This window comes from Phalacrocorax carbo, chromosome 12, assembly GCF_963921805.1.
Source record: "Phalacrocorax carbo chromosome 12, bPhaCar2.1, whole genome shotgun sequence".
Classification (NCBI taxonomy): Eukaryota; Metazoa; Chordata; class Aves; order Suliformes; family Phalacrocoracidae; genus Phalacrocorax; species Phalacrocorax carbo.
Window position 1 is genome coordinate 17,633,310 of NC_087524.1, and position 22,298 is coordinate 17,655,607.

The following is a 22,298-nucleotide window of genomic DNA, read 5'->3' on the forward strand; positions in this document are numbered from 1 at the left end:
TGCTGAGGAGGTGGCAAGCGGTAAAGCAGTCGGTGCCAACTATTACAGCCCTGCCCTTCTGGAACGTGAAGTAGAGGTGAAAAATATTACCACATCTCTGGGTCACATTTCCCCTCGAAGCGTCCCACTCTGGGGGAAGCCTCGCTGTTCAAAGGCTCACATTGTACCAGTGGCCTTTCTAAATAACATAACACACACTCCGGTTCAGTGTGGGTAGGCAGTTAAAGCTAAGGTAAAGAACCTGCATTGCCAAGCGACATTTTTTTAAGCAGTAGGCAAGATGAATTTCAAAAGATGCATTTCAAAAGGAATAACCACCAACATATGGGAAACACTTGCAAGCCTTTGTTGTATGGGACTGTCTACAGTGGGAGCCAATGGGAATGCAAAGCCCACCTGTAACTTCTCTGCAAATCTGTTGCAACAACATCTGCAAGGCAGGAAAAAATGCACCTATTGATCGGGCATGTGTGTTTGTGAAAATGAGCATGGGTGCACACAATAGTGACAGGTTGCCTCCTCGTTATTAGTGGGAGAGGGTGGGGTAGAGAAAGGGCGAAAGGGCGTGGTTGTCCCCTCCAGAACATGCCAGGATGGCACACCTGCACCCAGTTGTGACACAGCACCGGCTGTTTACGTAGTGTGTTTTAAGATCTCAGCCTCAAGATTTACTTACTAACATCCCCAAAGGTACAGCTGTGATTCACAGATGTCAAGCTAACAGCACATTTTTGTGAAACACACCTTGTCTTGGCTAGTTTCATGTGATGTCTTGAAAATATAATCACCTTGAATAGGGAGGAGACAAACATCTCTGTAGGAACAAGTAACTTTATATAAGAAGTTTATAATCATTCCTAGATTAAGGCCAGAAGGGTGTCCTGCATAGTACAGGGTAGACTGCATTATTCTACTAATATAGATATATTAGAAAGACATCCACTTTTGTTTAAAAAAATTAAGTTATGGGGAAAATATGCATGAGCAGTCCTTGCAGTGGTTGACTTGTATCAAGTAAAATTCATCACCATTTTTATGCTTTGAATTTATGTAGCTTCAGCTTCTAGTCTCTCAATCTTAGTACGGCTTTGTATGACATACTTTAAAAACCCCTCTAGTAACAGATGTTTTTAATCCCTTTTACTTTAGATTGGGGTCTAGATAGTGGCAGATCACCTTTGGAAGTTTAAATAGATCTAGCTTCTAAAATTAATCCCAAATTTCCAGATGTTGTATTATTCTTCCATCCGCTTTTTGGCTTGTCTCCTGTGGTTCAATAACAGAGACACCACACACAATTCTTCCAGATTAGGTCTTTTAATTTCTTAGTGTCTCTACATTTCTTTATAAAATTGCCTGTTGGTTATACCACGGTTGACACCCTCCCAGGTGATGAGCTGCCATGAGGAGCAGCACACAAGGAGAGGCAGGGCAGCTTCTGCTGCAGCCCCAGGGTCAAGGACAAAAAGGAAAACAGGGCTGCTCCTTCTCCCCGGGTTTCCTGATGCTCATGAATACAGCCAAAATTACAGTAAATTAGAATAAATAAGATTGCACTGAAGGAGCCCCATGCCCACGAAGCAGGTCCGGTGTTATAAGAAGGTTTGACTTAACTCATCTACATCTGTAACAACTTAGGAAAATACCACAGTTATCTACAGTCCTAGTTAATGTCATTGCATCCCTATAAAACCCACTACAGCAGTGGCCTGAAGTCATGGCCAAATATTTTCACTGTCATACTGGAGTCAGAGAATTTTTCTTCTCAAAGTTTGCTCTATCACTTAACCTTCCTGTTCTGTTACATTACAGAAAGAAGCTGGCACAGAGCCCCAGCGTTTATGTGCCTGCGTGTGCAGTGCCAGAGGCCAGTGATGCCCAGCAAATAGTTTTTGGTGGTAGCCCCTTTGGTGTGGGAGCAATCCTGCTACGTTCTGGATTTTGGAGGCGTCTACTGGAAAACAAAGGCTAGGCCACGGGAGGGAATGTTTTGGTTTTTGGATGGCTAGGAAAAGCATAGCCCCAGCGTTGGTGTGTCTGTGCAAGCGGTGCAACAATCCGGTGATGCCCAGCAATAGCTGTTAGTGGTGGCCTCTTTGCTGTGTGAACAGTCCTGCAAAGTTCTGGATTTTGGAGGCCGTTTGTAGCAAAAATGAGAATCAGGGAGGGACGTTTGGAGTTTTTGGAGGCTAGGCAAAGCGGAGCCCTAGTGTTCACGTGTCTGCGCAAGCAGTGTTACAGCCCGGTGAGGCCCAGCAATAGCTTTTAGTCGTGGCCCCTTTGCTGTCGGAGCAATCCTGCGACGCTCTGGATATTGGAGGCCATTCGTGGCAAAAAGAATCATCGAGGGAGGTAACGTTTGGAGTTCTGGGATTCTAGGCAGGCTCAGAGCCCCAGTACTAGTGTGTCTGCGCATGCGGAGCATCAGCCCGGTGAGGCCAAGCAATAGCTTTTAGTGATGGCCCCTTTGGTGATGGAGCAATCCTGCGACGTTCTGGATTTTGGAGGTCGTTCGTGGCAAAAATGAGAATGAGCGAGGGAGGTAACGTTTGGCGTTTGGGACACCTAGGCAAAACATAGCCCCAGCGTTGGTGTGTCTGCGCAAGTGGAACAACAATCCGGTGATGCCCAGCAATAGCTTTTAGTGGTGGCCTCTTTGCTGTGTGAACAATCCTGCAACGTTCTGGATTTTGGAGGCCGTCTACTGGAAAACAAAGGCTCGGCCATGGAAGGGAACATTTGGAGTTTTGGAGGCTAGAGAGGCGCAGAGCCCCAGTGTTGGTGTGTCTGTGCAAGCGGTGCATCAGCCCGGTGAGGCCCAGTAATAGCTTTCAGTGGAGGCCCCTTTGCTGTCGGAGCAATCATGGGACGTTCTGGATTTATGAGGCCGTCTGCGGCAAAAGAGACTCAGCCACGGGCGGGACCGTTTTGATTTTTGGATGGCTAGGCAAAGCAGAGCCCCAGTGTTGGTGTGTCTGCGCAAGCCCACCAATAGCTTTCAGTGATGGCCCCTTTGGTGTGGGAGCAATCCTGCGACGTTCTGGATTCTAAAGGCACTTTTTAAGAATCGAGATTCGGCCGAGGGAGGTAATGTTTGGAGTTTTGGGAGGCTAGGCAAAGCAAAGCCCAAGCATTGGTGTGTCTGTGCAAGCTGTAAAACAGCCTGGTGAGGCCCAGCAATAGCTTTTAGTCGTGGCCCCTTTGCCGTCAGAGCGATCATGGGAAGTTGCAGATTTTGGAGGCCGTTCGTTGCAAAAATTAGAATCAGCGAGGGAGGGAACGTTTGGAGTTTAGGGAGGCTAGGCAAAGCAGAGCCCCAGTGTTGGTGTGTCTGCGCAAGCAGTTAAAGAGCCATGTAAGGCCCACCAATAGCTTTTAGTTGTGGCCCCTTTGGTGTGGGAGCAATCCTGTGATATTCTGGATTTTGGAGGCCATCTACTGGAAAACACAGGATAGGCTACGCGAGGGACTGTTTGGGTTTTTGGATGGCTAGGCAAAGCAGAGCCCTAGTGTTCATGTGTCTGCACAAGCAGTGTAACAGCCCGTGAGTCCCAGCAACAGCTTTTTGTCGTGGCCCCTTTGGTGTGGGAGCGATCATGGGATGTTCTGGATTTTGGAGGCCGTTTGTAGCTAAAATGAGAATCATCGAGGCAGGGAACATTTGGGGTTTTGGGAGGCTAGGCAGGTGCAGAGCCCTAGCATTGGTGTGTCTGCGCAAGCCAAAAGTGTCTTTTCCATCTTGCTTTGTGTCACACAGTAACGTACTGGAATGCCAAACAAAGCAAGCATATCTTGTTGCTGTCAAAAGCCTGTCATGTTAGTACTAAAAACTAGAACCATAAACGGAAAAGTAATTTCTTTCCCTTTGCACAGAAACGGATGTTTTTGTTATGTTTATCAAATACACGAAAGGCTCCTGATCCCTAACTGGAGGTGAAATACAAAAGAAATACTGAAGATGACAGTGGCACAGATATAACAAAACCAACTAACTTCACTATGGATTTTAAATCCTTTTTGGCAGAGGTCTAGTTTTCTCATGTGTGTCTGGGTCTCATTGGAAGTCACACATGGGGACCACTTGCCTTTTTCCGTACCAGCAATACTTCTCTTCTTTTAAGGACGACAGGCCAATAGCATACCAGGGTATGGTGAGCTAATGCCAGCAGTATTTATCCTCTGTAGATCAAATAGCAGGAATTGGAATGAACCTTCCTCAAATTTTCTTTCAGGATCTTCTGCAGGCAAAACTTTGAGGTTTGCATAACTCTGAAAAGTAATCTGAGTTTACTCTGGCAATGAAAAAGAAGTCTTTTATTTGTGCCAAGCAAAAATATATTTCTTCTTAGTAGCATTTTTCATTGCTATGTCATTTCTATCTCCCCCTTTTTCCCCCCTTTTGCTATTATTTTCCCCTCTTTTAAGGACATTTTTATATATACCATTTCAGGCATGTTGAGATGAGAGTAAGGTATTTGCACTAGTTTATCAGACCGCATGAATCTGATGTAGTCAATCAAACATTTTGGTTAGTGGTCTGAATGTTTTGTTGAAAACTGAAGGATGATATGAAAAAATGGAAAACCCATTTTCCTTTTTTTCTGAAATACTCCCAGAAACCTCAATAAGGACAATCCAAAAAAGAAGAAAGAAAACAAAACTGCTGCTTTGTAATTAAGAATCAGAAATATGTTTTTAATACATTGCCAGAATAAAAGTAAAGCGGCTATCATCTTCATTTTTAATCAAGGCTTTTAATTTTTCATATGAAATATTAGTATTAGCTACAGAGATGTCAAGATGTGGTACCTTCTGCCATTAGAAGTTTGTGCTAGCAGTTACAAGAAAGCTTAGTTCAGGGCGTACAAGATCCTTTGGGCAGTTTCAGGAGATGGTTTGTGTCTCAAAGGTGGATATTGATTCACTCAAAAGAAAAAAGACATGTGTGTCTTAGTGATTTAGCTCCATCTGCTTCTTCCAACACCTCTTGTGGTGAGTTCTTTTGAAATTCCTGAATGTAGCAAGCTCGATAATGATAATCTCAACTTCCTGGTTATTTTCTAATGTTCTGGTGTCTTTTGAAATATCACAGATATGCCCTACCTTTAAACGATCAGGCTCCCTTCATTCACGCTTTAATCTTTTTGGAAGAGGAAAGAGAAAACATTCTAGCTGTACATTCTGTATTTAAATCAAGAAATATCAGAGGTGCCATACAATGAGGGCAGTGCCTAAGACAGGTTGCAAGGCGGTCAGGCTGGACCCGCATCAGTCACTGTCTACAGCTTTAACCATACAGGGGAAAGTCACTGAGCACAACTTTGGCAACACACAGCTTTTGTCACACCTTTGTCAACCCTGGGTGATGGAGTACAGAGTTGATGTTAATAATAAAGAGAGGAACAAGGGAACATAATGTTGAACAATAGGGTCAGGTTGAAGTGATTTATTGGGAGAGATGAATTTCTCATTACTATGTAATGGAGAAAAACTTTTTAAAACACCAGAAGTTTTTAGGCTTCCTATAGCTAGACATGAGTGCTTTGCAGTAAGATGAGCAGGCAGAGGATGTCCCTGTCTTGCATTGCATAATTATTCTGTAATGAAAAGCATTTACTCTATTCTGTGTGCTCTCTTCAAACATTTACTCTCTAATATTTCGCATAAATTAAGAAGCAACAGTCACCTACTGCTTTTCAAAGTTCCCTGTTCCTGTTTGAGGTCATTGTGCTTAATTCATCCCTTACACCATGGTTAAGCCTGGCTTGCTTTTTTTAGTGCTCCCCATTTAATCTTCTTCATTTATTTGGTGTGCTGATATTTGTTTAGAACTTTAAAATAGATATCAATTGTAAAATGGAGACTTCACTGAAACAAAGAGAACTCTTATTAGTTCTTATTGGAACTGGAAAGTAATCTTTCTGCCTTCTCCAAAGAGATCACATTCATGAAGAGAAACTGTGAAGAGGAAAGTGTTCATTTTCTGATAAATTGTTTTTTACAGTGAAAATAGAACCCAACAAATTATTTTTTGGGTATCTTTCTTTTGGTATTTTACCACAAATAGAGAGCATAAGATGCCACACAAAGAGATTACATGATCTAGAACATTTCTGTACTATTAGATTCCATTAATTATTTTCTAATTAATAAGATTATGTTTTCAGAAGCAAAAGATTCATCATTTATTGACCACCCAAAGCAAAATCATATCTCAGTTTTAGGACTCCAGCCCATTACAACATTAACTGAATTGAAGATATCACTTTGAAATAACTTTTCTTTATTTTCCTGCAACCTGACAAACTTTAGGATGGGCCGCTGTTTCCATTTTTAAGAAGACAGTGGCAGAAGATACATTGACAACAAATTCAAAGGTCAGTCCTGTCAACTGTCATTGCTGATCGGACTAAAATGTTCATCTGCATAGCAGGTAGTGTAATCCAAGTTTATGACACACCTAACAGGACTTCTCTAGACCATAATTTAAGTATAAGGTTACAGAATGGTGACAATAGAAGAAAATGGTGTAGCAGGGTAGACCTTGAGCATGAAATGGATTTCTGCTGGTGTGTAGGATTTTCCAGCTTAATCCTCTGATTTAATGATCCTCGCTACCATAAAAAAGTTGTTGTTGGTTCCAGCAGTGGCTGTTTGTCTTGCTAGCCCTGTGCAGCCATTATACAGCAACATGCATGAACTCCTGTAATTAATTCCTTTTCTCTTAGTGCCTGTTTGGTCATTTGGTCATTAAATACCTTTGGTCATTCAATAAGACCGAAGGAGCCATTTTGTCACCTATCTAGCCTCACCGCAGCTGCACTTACAGTCAGTCTGGTGAGGAAGTTGTGGGTAACATTCATCATTTGCCATTTCTCCTCTGGGCTTCCTCATGTGAATGGCTAAAAAACCCTCAGGCTAAACAAGGTCATTTTATGGGAGTTATAAAATTCTATCCCAGTAAAGCAGGCTATTTGGTACATCTCTTCTAGACCATGATTGCTTACTAAATTTATTGTAACTGTTCAGAATAAGATTGTTATTCACATTAAGAGTACTTGAGGTTTTTGGTTGGAAGGATTGTTCACTATTGTGCATTCACATAAAAATAAATGAGAAAGGGTATATCAATTAAGTTTATCAGCAGCACTGCTGGGAGAGACAGAACCTAGGATGGCAAAATAATATCCCTCTGTACAGGATCCTCAAAAGAAGTAAATTAAACTGCCAAAGATGTGGTGTTTGCTGCAATGATTACACTGATTTTAGGTTGTTAGTCAGCTGAGCTTTGATGGTTAGGCAGGGATTTCGCTTCTGTCTTCCTAACAAATGAAGTCATGACAGCAAAGCTTTTAGGTTTTAGACAGAATATAAGTGACATATTTCACTTAAATGATCTCAATCTCACAAATGTCCTTTACAACACCAATTTACCAAAGCTGATTTTGTAAGTAAGTGCGTAAGATGCTCAGTTGCTTTTACATATAATTTTGTAAAACAATAGCAGCATAACATACAAAGGGAACCTTATTCCTCTAAGTAACTCTTTGTGCCTTTCAAATACTCAGCATTTCTCAATCTTTTAACACTGTATTTCTCAGAGAAACATCCTTATTTTTAATAATTAGTTCTGAAAAATGCCAAGAATTATAGGCTTCTAGGTTCAAGTGCAGCAGAAATTTAATTCCTAGAGATTAGCAAAAAGGCAGAATCCTGGGGTCTTCAGAAAATAATTATATGATTGATGATGATTTACTGAGATAATTTAATTTTGTCAAATAGAGGAGAAATAAGTTTCAATCAGGAATTAGAAGAAGAGCTGCCCATCATTTATCTTAGTGTATCCAGTTTAGTTGGCTGACATTTTTAGTTTTTGTGTTCCTCTGGTCCAAACTTTGCATGTGCTTTTGTGTGACTGATTACACAGAAAAGCAGATGATGGGATTTCTATGGATACATAGTTACCTTGAATTTTCCTAAAAAAATTTAAAATTTTCTGATATTCTAAGTCACATTTAAATAATCCAGGACTGTGATTCAGCTGTTTCAAGTCTAACACACTACAAGTGAAAAAGCCTCTCACAGTCTTCTGTCAAAAACATATCAAGCCGGTTCAGCTCCTCTGAGAGTGGTAGCAGATTCCTCCCCCACTGAAGCTACTCAGACCATGATAGATAGAAAGCCTGACTTGCAAAGTGCTGAGTGTCTGCTGTCCTAGTGACTCACTTGGAAATGTAAAGTCCTTAGCTGTCCTTAAACCCACTAAGTTTTGCAATTATTTGGATGGTAAATTCCTCAAGCATAGGTTTTGTGCCTGGCTTTGTCCTCCAAAGAGGCCACTCCATTGGAAGTTAAAGGCTCAGGTCTGTACTCATGTACCATAACTCATCCTGCCCATGAACTCAGCTTCATTTTTTTGGAAGAATCTTCCCTTTCCTATTATCCTAGTAGGTTTTTTCTTGCCTTCTCATATCATCTTTCTCACATTCAATAACCAGAGCACAGTAAAACCTTCTTTACCCTCACAACACGAAAAATGAGATGTCATTCCCAAACTTCTCCCATCTCATTCATGTTTTCTCAAAGCCATGTCTCCATAACATCTCTCTGTTACATACTGCTGTAGACTTCCCTTTGCACTTGAATTTGCCCAAAGCCTTGGACTAAGCAGAAGTTTATGCTAGGGATATAGAAACACATCAGGGCCTGAAGAGCAAACTTCTTCTGCTGGTTGGCTCCAGAAACGCCCACTGAGATGGTGTCCCAGGCCTGGTCACCTTGGTATAATGATATTTCTAGAGATACCATGACCCTGTGTCCACTCCTCCCATGTTACACACAGGAACCATTACCAGAGCCAAAGGGGCTGGTTGGCTCCTGGCCCATCCATGGTGTGAGCCCCTCAGGGCTGCTGAAACAGGCCTAGACTGTGCTGGCTTTACTGTGATGTTCCCTGTAGAGGATCTCAGCCACAGCTAACAGAGATGATTGCTTCCTCTGGGCATCTTATGCCTAACACTTTGTTATAGCAAGTCCTCAATGAAGACTTAAATGAGCATGTCTAGTGTTAGAATGAGTGTATTTATCTTAGGCTAACATGACCACAGTTAATAATTGTGCTGTAATTGAAAGTTGTCTTTGACGTCACCTCCCGAATGACTAATTGGATTATGTCTAGTTATCCTCTTTTTTTTTCTGGCTATTCTGATCAACCTGGGAGGTAACTCCCCAGAAGTATTAAACAAGAACTAAATCGACCTGTCACAGAAACCAAGGCATGAGTTCATTTTTTACACTAGAGACTGTCCTGGACAAGTTAAGTAATTAAGGTAAAAGTTTGTGCATGGTGGAGCCCAGTGACTTCTTATGTCACCCAGGATTCTGGAAGTCAGTTTTGCTGTTGCTTTGCTTTCATCATAATTATTTCCATCAAGCCAATATGGGTTTAGATGCTTCCAAATTTGAATGTTAACATTATTTTCTCCTACCATGTGTAAATGAACACATGAATTGTGGAATATTAAAATTATGTTCTTGGGGTAGTTTAGAGCATATAACACACCCTTCATAATGCTATTTATAAACATGGAGACAGAAGAGAATGTCTCAGTTAAAACAGCCAGCTGACTATGTGGCTTACAGCATACAAAGCATTTTCCTCATAATGTTTGCATTTGTGGGAATAGTTCTTTTTCCTACACGCTGTCGTGCACTGATTTTAAATGACTGATCTCTTGCACGATAGCCTGTATGGCTGTGATACAGCTGGCAGGCAGTCTAAGGCATTCTTTAATTTTTACATAAATAAGTTAAAATAACAAGGATTGAAACTGTGGGTTTATAAAAATTGATATAAATAACCTGACTTACATAAGGACAGCTACAACTTTGTAACTTGAATTCACCTACAGATTCTGTATCACTTCATCTGTTATTCTAAAAACATTTCTAGGAGAAACATACTAGCTGGCTACCCATGATTTTTCTTGGAGGGACAGAAGGGACTTTTTGTCCTTGCAGTCACCTATTAATTTCTTAAACTGTAAAGAGCAATGGGATATCATGTTTCTATACACACTACCTGAATAATACAGAGATCAATTTCAATGCTGAGATTATTTTTCCACTACAAGAAACTTGTGATATTGCCACTAAATGCCTACATGAATTCACAACTGGTGTAGGTCAGCAAATTTCCATTGACTCTTTTCTTGATGCTCTGTAACTTCAGGAAGTGCCTGGCATCATTATCAAAAGGATAAACAACAAGAGATCAGCCAGGATCCTCGGACACAACTCCCTGTAACGTCAGTGGGGAAGCATCATACACACTCTGCAGAAACTCTGTGTGGAATTATCTTAAAAAACTTAAAGGATTTTTTCTTACTCCAGAAATGGTAGAGCCATGTCACATACACTAGAGAAAAAAATTTATAATTTAAGTAATATATATTACTTAACACAAGTGCTATTCCAAACATGCTGCATAAATCCATGCTCCTCATCCTAGCAGCTGAAGCAATCGTAGTCCTCTTGGGAGAAATTGAAGTCTTGGCTAACCCTACCATGTCCTGCACCTCCCGCTCCCACCCTTGGAGTGGGGTGAAAGGATTTAGGAGAGATTTACTGTGGCAACAAGCCACAACCCATCTATTTAATTCCAGAGCTATTTTCCCTTTTTGCAACGGGAAAGCGCACAGCCTTTCTTTGTCCACCACTTTGTGGTGTAAACCTTCTCTTGATTAAGGCACTGTATAAATGCAAGACTTTTGTATCCATGTCATTGACTGGTTACACTGTCGGTCCATCTACTTCATCTGCTACTGTTTGTGCTCTGATCTTAAAGGCTTTCCATCATGTTATACATTTGGGTGCTGTTAGCTTTATAGCTGAGTTTGTTTCAGGTTGAGATTTTTCATTTTAAGGGAGTAGAAGGCCAAATTCCTACCACACTGAAAAGAAAGTAACCTTGCCCTTTCAAAAATAATATTAAAAATAGTCTTTGTGAAAAAACAACTGGGCTTACAAGTATAATCTTTTTTTTTGAGTGGAAAACTATAAAGATGGTCTGACTGATTTCCTTTCTGTAAAAGCTACTTATTTCCTCTCTCCTCCATGTTTTCATGCAGTTTTTGGAATCCCTGAAGACTCTATGACTAACTGCAGCAGGAAAATACAATTTCTTCCCTTAATCCCTGAAGCTCAGCAGCAATGTTATTTCAAGCACCTGGAAGCAAAAACAGGTGTTGTCATTTTTCTGCAGCACAATTGAATTCTTTCAGAGTTATTAACTAGAATGGTAGTATTCTGGTTTGGTTCAGAGCTTCCAAAATGTCCCAAATTACGTAAAGTTTCAGGAGGGACTCTCGCCTCTTCCACGAAGGCAGTACTGGAGATGTATAAAGGCAACTCCAGAAACTCTAAGATTAGGCTTGTAGCCAGATGGGATGCCAGATGGCTTTTTTCTAAAAAAGTTGTCATGCATAAAAGAGAAGAAAGGAAGAGAGCTAATGCTCAGCTTCAACTGCCACCTGTGGGGTATGAGGCTTTGAAAAGTAAGGCTTAATGATCTTATTGTGAGAACCTGCACTAACTTTTGCTCCTGTAGAGCAGAACTAATATGTGCCTAAACAATGCAGATACTTTCATCATCTACCAAGAATAATTTATGGATTACAACCTGTAGATTACTTTATTATAGTTACCAACTTCATGAAGTAGAACTGCTTTGAATAACCATGATTATTCCATGGAGACATCTCACAGAGTGATCATTAAAACTGCTGGTCTCTTGCCAGTTGCCATAAAAGTTCTTTGTCACACAGTAGGACTGTGGTGCTGTGTAACTAAGCAGACGAGGGTTTTTCTGCATTGTTTTCCCTGTTTTGTTGCCTTTGGCAAGCACATTGCTGTTGACCGAACACCTACAACCTTTAGTAGAACTTGATATGCTAAATCTGTTTCATGTTCATCTAATTTATGCCATGATTAGTATTTGCAAGAACAGTACATGTCAGGAGTGAGTTAATGTTTGTATAAAAGATATGTTAATCAAATTTAGGCAAGCTCACGCTACCAAACTGACTTGGTTTATTGACAGCCTGTTAATGTAAAATGCAGGCCGTGTTAATTGTTAAATATGCTGATCATTCTTTCCAATTCTCATCATACTAAATCCAACTGTAGAGTAAAAGAATTTGTCTTGAATGGCACTACACCTATTTTAATGTATGGGTGTTCTTAATCTTCCTCTCTCCTTTCTTATCATTTGTATATACCCTTCCATTCTTTTTGAGACAGTAAATGCTGTGTGAAACTTCATAACAGAACACACTGGCTGCTACCCCTGCTTTGCTCTAGACTGGTGGTGTGATCTTAGCATGTTCCCTACAACTGCACAGAGACACCCCTTTTCTGCAATATTTCTGAGGGGTCGTTCACTAATTCTTGTTGGTTTGTTGCACTGAATGTGGCAGCCCAAATAGTTATAAATGCTGTGATCCTCACAATGACATCGGACACAGTTGAATGTTTGGATGCCTTACAACTTCCTACAGCCAAGTTTAGGACATGTTCTTCGGTGCAAATCCATTAATATAATGGTAGGAACTCATTTAGTTATAGGTAACTAGAGCTGTTTCCTTTTTGGACTATAGATGGTAATAGTGATTGCAAAAAAGTAACTCATGTCTTTAATTTGTTGTAAAAATAAAATGCTCCTCCCTACCTTTTAATAACATGACACCCTGTGCTCTTTCCAAAGTTCTGTAAATGGTCTTAAAAAGAAAACCCTGAATCCATGAAATGTGGCGGGTTCATTTAACATCTGGAAGTACTCTCATGGCTGTCTTCACTTGCTTTCAAGGCAGTGAAAAAGTAGGCTGCATGATTTCTTGCTATTCATACAAGGAGTACCTAGTAGCATCATTGCTAGTAAATAAAAGATTAATTTTTCTACACTGGAAGTTGATGTTCTAAAGTTCGGGTTTGGGCATTTCCTGAGGGTCCGTTACTAATGCTTAATGTTGGGAGCTATTTGTTTTTACTTTGTAACTAGAGGAAGCAATCTAATGCTCATTAGGTAATCTTTATTGGAGCATCTCTGCTGTATTTATACTGAAAAGTACCCTTATTGCATGCTTAGTTCCATTTATTTTATCTGTTAAAATTAGGTATTTCCACTGTATTCAAAAAGCATCCATGTTCTTGGCTAGCAGGCCCAGAGTTTGAAGCTAATCATTAGAAACTGTTTCTGAAGCAACTTTGTATATAGTTTACTATTCCCATCTCTTCCACTCAGGAGCATGGTCATGATGCCTGCGATACCAATACCGTACATGGAAAATCAAGGGCAAGAACAGGGTGACAACTGTGATTTTAAATAAAGTAAAAAATGGAACAGAAACAGGTAAGAATGTAAACATTCAAACTTTTAATTTTATATAATAAAGTATGAAGATTTCAAAAACCACTTTTCAGAGCTTCCCTAACTGACTTAAAAAAATAAAGGAGAGAAAAAAGAAAGCAAGCAGTTCTGGGTATTTAGATTAATTCCCTCTTCTGACATTTGCCATGTACTCTCTGGATTTACAGTGTACTGTGTCAGAAAGCTGTAGGGAAATCCCAGCTATACAGAAGAAGGAGGACATTAGTGTGGTCACAGCTGTGTGAGTTGAAGAAACTGCTAGAAAAAGCAAAGCCCTTTCCGTTAAATATGTGAAGAAAACAAATAATTGCTTAGATCATATTTGGATAGAAAATGTCCAGAGGTTTACACAGAAGGCACTGAAAGATGCTGATTGTGTCCTTTTTAAAGTAAGGTTTTAAATTTCTTGTTTGCATTTTCCAGCTAAACCAATAAATACCAAATAAAAATGAAGACATTTTTCTCTGCAAGTGTTTCAGGGAAAAACATCCTCTGCATTTTAATAGCTGTGCTGCATTCATACAGCATTCAGCCTACAATGTTGGCACTGTGGCAGTGACTGGCTTCTTCTAGCAGGTCCTTCTCACATACATCTTCCATATAAATATCAACTCTACTTGTCACAGATAAAAGCCTGATAGAAAACTAACTCAGATTTTTAAAAGTTTTTTGCTTGATCCTGCTAGGACAAATTCAAGAGTACAGTGTTTAGTAATTACTAACTCTTGGAAAAAGCACCAAGATTATATCAGTGAACTCAAGGATATTGAAGCATAGGAAAAAATACCATGGGCATAAAGCAAGCTTCCAGATGGACTTGACGTTCTCTGCTGTGTTCTGAATGTCCTGCTGAGGCGGGCTGCTGGGCACGTTAGAAGCGGGGCAATGACTTTTAGTTGATTTCACAATGCCCATCAGATCCAGCTGATGTTCCAGTGTTAGAGTTTCACTAGTGACCTGAAGATGGCACCATCCATTTTGTGACCAATATCTAAACTAACACAGACTTCCTATTTATCTGTGACGCTACAGCTTTTGATCTCGAGCTTGTTTGCTCCTGAAGACGCTACAATAAGCAGATACAATAGTGGTTTGTTTTAATCCTATATGCCTATATGCCATCCTATATACCATACTGTCAAATACAACAGGCTTCACTAGGGCTATGAGGAATTTCTTCCAGTAATTCCTCCCAAAATGGAAGTAAAGGTTCAGGATCTCATGACCTACATTGTGAACTTATATCATTACTGAAAGAGGTTTGTTTGCAGAGATTTTCTTTGTATTTGCTATTCCAAACAAAGGAAATTCCTTGTCATTTTCTTTCATTGCAACATTTTCTTGGAAGATTAATTTGTATATTTTTACTTTCTTTTTGTTTGTGTGTTCTCTACGAGGCATGGAAGAAATTTCAAAACAATGTATGAACCAGGCTTTTCCTTCTCAATGTGACATGCTAGTCTTCAAAGGACTCTCATGTATGTGCACTTGGGACTCTACTGCTAAGCTGGAATTCTTTGGAAGCTGCCACAGATTCAGGGTTCCCAAGTTTTGGGATGTCTCATTTGATGCAAGTGGGTTGCGTTATGAGCAACTATTCATGTCTTTAGCATTTTCTTTGCTAAAACCTTCTGAAGATAATTATTTCAGATTGAAAAATCTTAATAAAAGCATCACTTGGAAATATGGACCTACCATTATATTTTTGTCCTTTCCAGCTGCAATATTGCCTCAAAAGAGAGTGGCTGATTTATTAGTTATTTTGACATATACTCATGGCAGTTCTGTATTTTTATATTCTGGTGAGGCTTTACAGTGTAAGACTAACAGAAGCTTTCCTAAACATTCAGAAAAAAGTCTGGCAAGGGAGTTCCTAGGGATTGCTCTATTCGTCCTTTAATATGATGATACAAATACACCATTTCATAGCAGTGCATGGGATATGCATGTGATAAGAAAGCTTTTCCCAAGGCTCCCAGTTCATCTGTGTGTCACACAGCGGTGTGGAAGAGATTTGGATCCTTTATCACAGACAGCCACTGCAGGGTTTTGTAAAGCAGTTCAACTTTGACTATGGCCATAAATGTTCTCCACAAATTCTATTTTAAATTAAGATTTTGGACAGAAGTTAGATGAGCTAATCCTTCTAAGTTATAACATATGCCATACCAACTAGAATGTAACATATTAAAACTTTGGAAGCCCATTAAGATCCATGACATTTAACCCAGTTTAATTTTTTGAAACAGGATTCCTCTTTTATGAAATAACAGTCAATTCAGCTTTTCCAGCATTATGTCTGTGTAGTGGAATCATCCATCAGTGTGACTGATGATCATTCAGGGCTTAACGAAGCGGGTTCTAGCAATTATAAATCCTGACTTGTGAGCAAACAGGCATACTTCAGGAGAGCCCTGCTCTGGCTTTGTACCGCACCAGGTATCCCTACACATAGAGATATAATTTAACAACCCAGAGACTTTCAGTGCACAGATACCTGAGCTGAGACTAGTCAGATAGCTCCTTTTGGCTGGTGTCTAAGGCTTCGTGTCTCATGTGACTATTACCTTAGGACTTGCTGCACACTCCTCAACTGCATGGCGTGGATGGGCCTTGTTAAATCCTGGAAATAATATCAGCCAGAGAGCACAGCTTAAAGAAAAGCTTTTACTAGGTTTCAGAGACTGAATTCAGTCTGGATCTGTGACAGAAGTAGCAGCAAAATAGCAAGATTTTTATTCTGTCTAGAAAAAATGGTTATTCTTAGTGACCTAATGCTGTATTTAGGACCTATGTCATTGTGAGGTGTAACGGGGATTTCTGTTCCATTTCATTGCACACTGACCCACTAATTAAAGGTCTTTGGCCGACAATGGAAACTAGAAATTACTTGTGAAAAAAGGGGGTGGCTATCTACCTCAAAGTTTTGTTGGTTTGTTTTTTAAGGTCTTAGTTTGTAAAATGGAAGGGTACTGTACACAGGAAAGGTGATGAAGAAAAAGGATCCTGGATGGACACAGCCCCAAAGCGAAGAGAGGAATTTGGGTAGACGTAACCTTACTGTGCTACTCTTTTGCTATAGCTGTATATCACTTATGTTGATCTAAGTGGAATGCAATTGGCTGTGGAGCTTTCCCACAACTGGTGTTGCTGAAGGGCTTAACTAGAGCTATTAAACAGGGAGAAACATGGGAGAAGGCTCTTTGATATAATAATGACATCATGGCTTTGTTTTTATTTATTTATTTAATTTCTTCTCCCAGTCCTGAAGTCCTACATCGGCATGAGACCTCTGAGGAAAGGATACTGAGCAGAAGAGGAGGACTGCAAATGAGTCTGGCTGCAAGTGTGTGCCAGAGAAATGGAAGAGGCAGAGAGCTGGAGCCAACAGGTATTCAGGAACGTGAAAGCACAAGAGCCTACCATGGTGGAGCACAGACATAGCATCCTGGTTTGTGACATTTGGTTCCAGTTATAATGTGACCTCCTGTTTTTCCTGGTATCACTGTCTACCAAGTGAATAAGGTTGATCAGCTTTTTAAGGTGTGTAACAGCATGGTAGTGTCAGACACAAGTGAAACCAGTCTCAGCTCACCGTCTGATATAGGTTGATGAACAGACACTCAGTTTCTGTGTACTCACGGGGCTGTGAACAGCTTTAAATGCACTCATCTAACTTTGAATTTGTCAAGCAGAATCCTCCAGATTAACAGATGTGTTCATTACAAACATCCTATTTAACTGAACTGTTAGCAATTCAGTATTTATATGGCACCATTCAGGAATTCCAATACGTTCTATTCTACTGAATTTTTCCTTGTGTTAGAAACAGGACCAGCTTACCCCAGCAGTGCACTAGATAATCCTGACAGGTTCAGAAAGTGACCTTCCAGAGGGCCTAGCCATGACTCAGTTTGGCTGCTGAGGCACCACCACAAAATCCCTTGCCATTTCCCACCTGCTGTATATGACACTAAAGATAGAGCTGAGACAACATTTTACTAGAACACATAATTACAGGTCCATTTTTCTTCACTAAATTAATGTTAAACATAATCTATTACAGAAGTTCCATTCAAGGAACAGATGGTAAATACAAGGTAATACACATACAGATTAAACAATATTGGCAGCAGCTGATATACTTACACAAAGCACAAAGCTAGGAGGTGCTAACTGTTCTGTGCTTGAATTATGGAAAACAGACTCCATTCATAGATTTGTTTTTAAATTTGTTCAGATGCAAAATACTTCCATGAAGGTAAAGGTCTCCCAAGAGCTCCGTCTATGTAACTCCAAAATCCACTGTATTAAATGTTTTGAAGATTTTATTGTAATTTCTGTTTTTACTGAGTTACAATAGCAAATAAATAAATTGCTTGAGCAGGGAAGCCAAGTGGTTAGATCACAAGAATTAAAGCTCTGTGCTTTTCCGGTGGGAGGAACTGCTGTCTTAAGAATAATACAGCAAGATTTTGCTTGCCTAAGAAAAGAAACCCAAAAGGATTCAGCTTCCCCATGATAAAGTGCAAACTGCTGTGTGAAGCAATGTATACCTCACGCCGCAGCTAAATGTCTGAACACAGCCTGCATAAAAATCCTTTCTTCTTCACATTGCTGGTATTTGCTGAATAGCTATTTAATTTCTTACAGTCTCCATCACCCCCATCAATGTAAGATCAACCAAAACTCTTTTGCCAGCATGACTGTTAGTCTCCATGGGGCTGGTAAGGATCCAGTCCCTGGAATTTGGGCAAACAGTTTAGGACCAGAGTGTAAAATAATTTATAGAAAAGGGGCAAGGAAAAAGTATCCCCCCTTCCTTGTTCGTCATGATGATGAAGTGACAGGAATACTTTTGTTAAAAACTTGATTTTTTCCTTTATGTTGAAACTATTTCCAAGGGAATTTCCACACTTACTGTAAAAAAGACCCAGACTCAATGGACTGACACGCTGCAAGACCCTCCTCTATGATTGCCACTGGCTGTGGCCAGGTGAGGGAGACAGTGGGACAGGCTGTGTGGGACTGGACCACCATGTCCACAAAATCATCTGCCAGATAGTTGGATGTTTTTATATACATCCAATATATTATTTATATATATTTATGCATATATACTATATCTCCAAGTATTAGTTGAGAACCGTGTTCTCAAGCTCCCTTGAAATCATCACAAATGCAAGTTAAAGAGCAGCATTGACTCAAACAGGTAAAGCTTGTCTTTAGTCTGCTCCCCTCATTTTCTCTTTGCTCTCTCTCATTTCCCTGTCTTTCTCTCTGTGTTTTGAGGTGTGAAAATTTATATGTTTATACTTAAGCAAACAAAACCTCTTGCTTTGAAAATATTAAGTATTCAAATATCTGGGGAAAAAAGCCAATGAGTAGATGTTACGCATGGAAACAAAACAAAACAAGACAAAGAAACTCTAGATTTATTACAAAACTAAAAACATGATGCCTACAAAACAATTTGCTTTAAGTATGGTAATAATTCCTTGAAGCAGATTATATGAGCCCCTTATACATGTTATACTTCAATAGTGAAAAGTAACTCAGACTAGCAAGGAGATAAAACTCCAAGGTTTAGAGCGAGTAGGCTCTGGATTAAAATGTGCCTTTCTGAGTCACTGCAGAATCTAGCAGTATTACTCTGCAATTTCTCAAACACACAACATCATGGAGTTTTCAGTTATGTATGTTTTGGAGTTAACAATGAGATGTCACATTCTTAGAGGAATATATAGATATTATTTTCAAAAATACCTACAGACTTGCTGTTCATTGATTCAGGGAATTCGCCTGGGTGAAATCTAATCCATAAGAATAAATATTTGGAGGTTAGCTAGGTTGGCTCTCTGAGCCCCGTTGCACAGCATAACCATGGGCGTGCAAGGACAGAGGCACCCCTAGTGCTGGAAAGAGCGGGAAGGTGAGACTGCGGTGTAACCGCCATGGGAACGCACCTCGCCGTAGGGCCTGATTGCTGCGTCCCACTGAATCCATTATGAGTTTCTGTGAAGTATGAGTCCAATGTTAAGGACTTTCCTCCCTCCGTCCCCACCATTTCTCTTCTCCCCTATTGCTTCTCCAGTTTGTGAAAGCCTGGCTTGAAATTTCTTATAATCCATTTTTCTTAGGTGGTTTTTTTTAATATATATAACATTGTACTGTAACAAATAATAAATTCTTTCCCTTCCTTAACAGCCTCTAGCACATATAATATTGGCTAGCAGCTTGAATAAACACGTCCCTTCCCATCAAGGCTGCATAAATATATTGGGTGCTGCCTGATCCAAGACACCTTTACTCTTTCTTAGGCATTTGTACAGTCTACCACAAGATGCCTTGGAAACTTCGGAGTTTCCAGTATAACTGAAAGTGCTAACTCCAGATATTTAATGTATAAATGTTCTTTCTTTTGCAGTGTCTCTCTCTCTCATGGAAAGCAATATCATCACTATTTATTTTATATAAGCTCCACTTCAGAATAAACCAGGACTATCATTCTTCTAATTTACTTTTTGCCATCTCATCTATGTTTTCTGTGCTCTCAGAAGGCTGTTTGTCCTGTTTTCTACTTGGCATGGATTCAGTATGTGGTTTTTTAGTTGGCTCCAAAGCTACAATGCTAAAAGGCCCCAGAGGAGTTGGGTGCTTGACTGGAAAGACACCAGCAATGTCGAGGCCCTACTCCTCTTTCTTAGAGAATTAACAGAAATATGTTTTGCTGGGATTTTTAAGGGGAACTACAGGGCCGTAGGCACCAGCTTCCTATGAGCTGTCTCTAATCCCTTCACCTCCTTTGAAAAGCCTAGCATATGCATTTGTCTCATGTACATTTTGCTGTAAGTACTTCATGACTAATTGTAAAGGTCTAAAAACAGCTTGTGCTAGAGCTTTGCTGATAAGACATGACACCGCTCATTAGTCCTGCTGAGCTCCTGAGCTGTGGGAATAGGGGCACTTTGCATTGCCAATCTCTTCTGACAACCATCAGCAGGAATGTGAAGTGTTGCTCAGGGAAATAAGGTCTCAAATGGAAGAACTGTTATTGTTTAAATTATACTAGAATTAACCAAATAAATGGGCCAGATGTTTTATCCAGTCTCGACTCTTTGTGCCATAGGTGCTGTTTACAAATGTTATAGTAATTTAGCTGATGATTATTTCTGGATTTCAAAGCTGGTTTGAAATTGTCTTATTGCTAGGTTTAAATCAAAATTTTGGGAATGAAAAATAAGTTTTTGAAAACCTTTGCTGGGGTAAAAGTGTTCAGTTTGGGGTGGAGAATTCACTAGTACTAAAAGAGGCCAGACTAACCAATACCACTCCTGGATGGGCCATGAGGGTGAGGTATAATTCCACATTCTCGGAACACAATGAACCATTTTAGATTTATAGTCACCTGAAAAACTGCTGATGGCACAGTGACACAAAAATAATTAATTATCTGTCCTAATAACTTTTCTCAATTTCTTTCTGTCAATACTTTTCTTTCTGGTTGCAACATTATTTGAACTTATATGTTTCAGTAATTAATATGTATTTAATTCCGTTTGAGCCATGAACATTTCTGGCTAAATGGAAACTCTTCCCATTGTCCTGATTTTAACTAAACTACTCCAGTTTGTACATTTCAGTAGATTTTATTAAAATAAAATCTCATATTGGAGATAATATTTTTCTTATCAGAAGAGGAAAATCTGATTTTTTTTTAGGTGTTCCAAGAATAGAGGCGTCTTTAAATGCTAGACATCTCAGATCATTGTGTCACCTTGGTGAGATCTGCTCAAGGATTTAGACACCCAAATGGGATTTTGGCAGAATTTAGGTGCCTAATTCCAAGAATAGGTTGCTCCACCCCTTGCATGTACCTCCAGGTGTCCAGAATTATTTACACTTTGGCAACTGACCCATCATTTTGGCCCTGTTGTTGTCTTGTGAAAATGAAGAGTAGAGCTTTGCCCTGCTTGGAAGCAGAGAGGCTTGTCAGCTGTGGTAGAGCTGCAAGAACATCCCAAAAGATCCTATTTTAGAAGATAGTGTCAAATGCTGTGCTGGCTAGGACCGGTGCATACTGTGGACTTTTCCAGTTGAATTCCAGTTATGGCTCAGACCAAGTTCTTTGGACCAAAATGTTCTAATGTTCACTAATTCTTGGGCATGTCAGATTTCTGACCCACTGCCCCGAGGTTACATCAGTTTGAGGTACAAAAATAAAAAAAAGAAGTTCTACAGCTCGACCTGAAGATGGCAAGAGCTGCAGCTCCCTGCAGTTCTCCCTACTTTGTAGCCCTGGAGCGTTGCCAGCTGTTGAAAGTACCTTAGTTGCTGCCTGCCTCCAAAGCACGGTTTGTTCCAAGACTTTGGCCAGATAATGATTATGTTATTATTTGTAAGAGCAAAACATTGATTTTATCATGTAATTGAAAAAAAAATTGTAATGAGGCTGTAAATCCCTTCTAACTAAGCATAACTATTTAGAATCAGTGAGCATATTTCCCCTTGAAACTTCTTTTTACTTTGAACTACACTGTTTTTTTAAAGTATGACTTCTACAGAAGGTATTTTTTCCATATTTTCTTTTTTTAATCCACAGCTTCTCCCTGAGTGTTGTGCTCATTTTATGCTTTCAGACTTTCCTGCGTATGGAGTGCCAGCCGAAAGCAGGAGCAGCTGTATTTGAAGCAGTCGTGTGCTGTTGCACGCATGAGGAGAGAGTGGCACTGGGCAAAGGCTGCACCCTCTGATGTGCCTTCCATCCTAGTGAGCTTTGTTGACTCAGAAGCATGTGCACAGTGGTTCTGTGGCAGGTCCACAAGTTGATGCAGAGACAAATTGCCTTACCCAGTCAGCTCCCCAAATTAAA

General features: G+C 39.9%; 1 long non-coding RNA gene across 1 annotated transcript in view; it reads left to right on the forward strand.

Annotated features, from left to right (window-relative positions):
• The window catches only part of LOC135315521 (uncharacterized), a 50,215-nt gene extending 29,171 nt beyond the window's left edge, over positions 1 to 21,044 (forward strand). Inside the window, exons 5-6 of the long non-coding RNA XR_010375016.1 lie at positions 13,301 to 13,408; positions 16,690 to 21,044. This is a non-coding gene — a long non-coding RNA (uncharacterized LOC135315521). The remainder of the gene's footprint in view (positions 1 to 13,300; positions 13,409 to 16,689) is intronic.
• Positions 21,045 to 22,298: the final 1,254 nt, after the last annotated feature.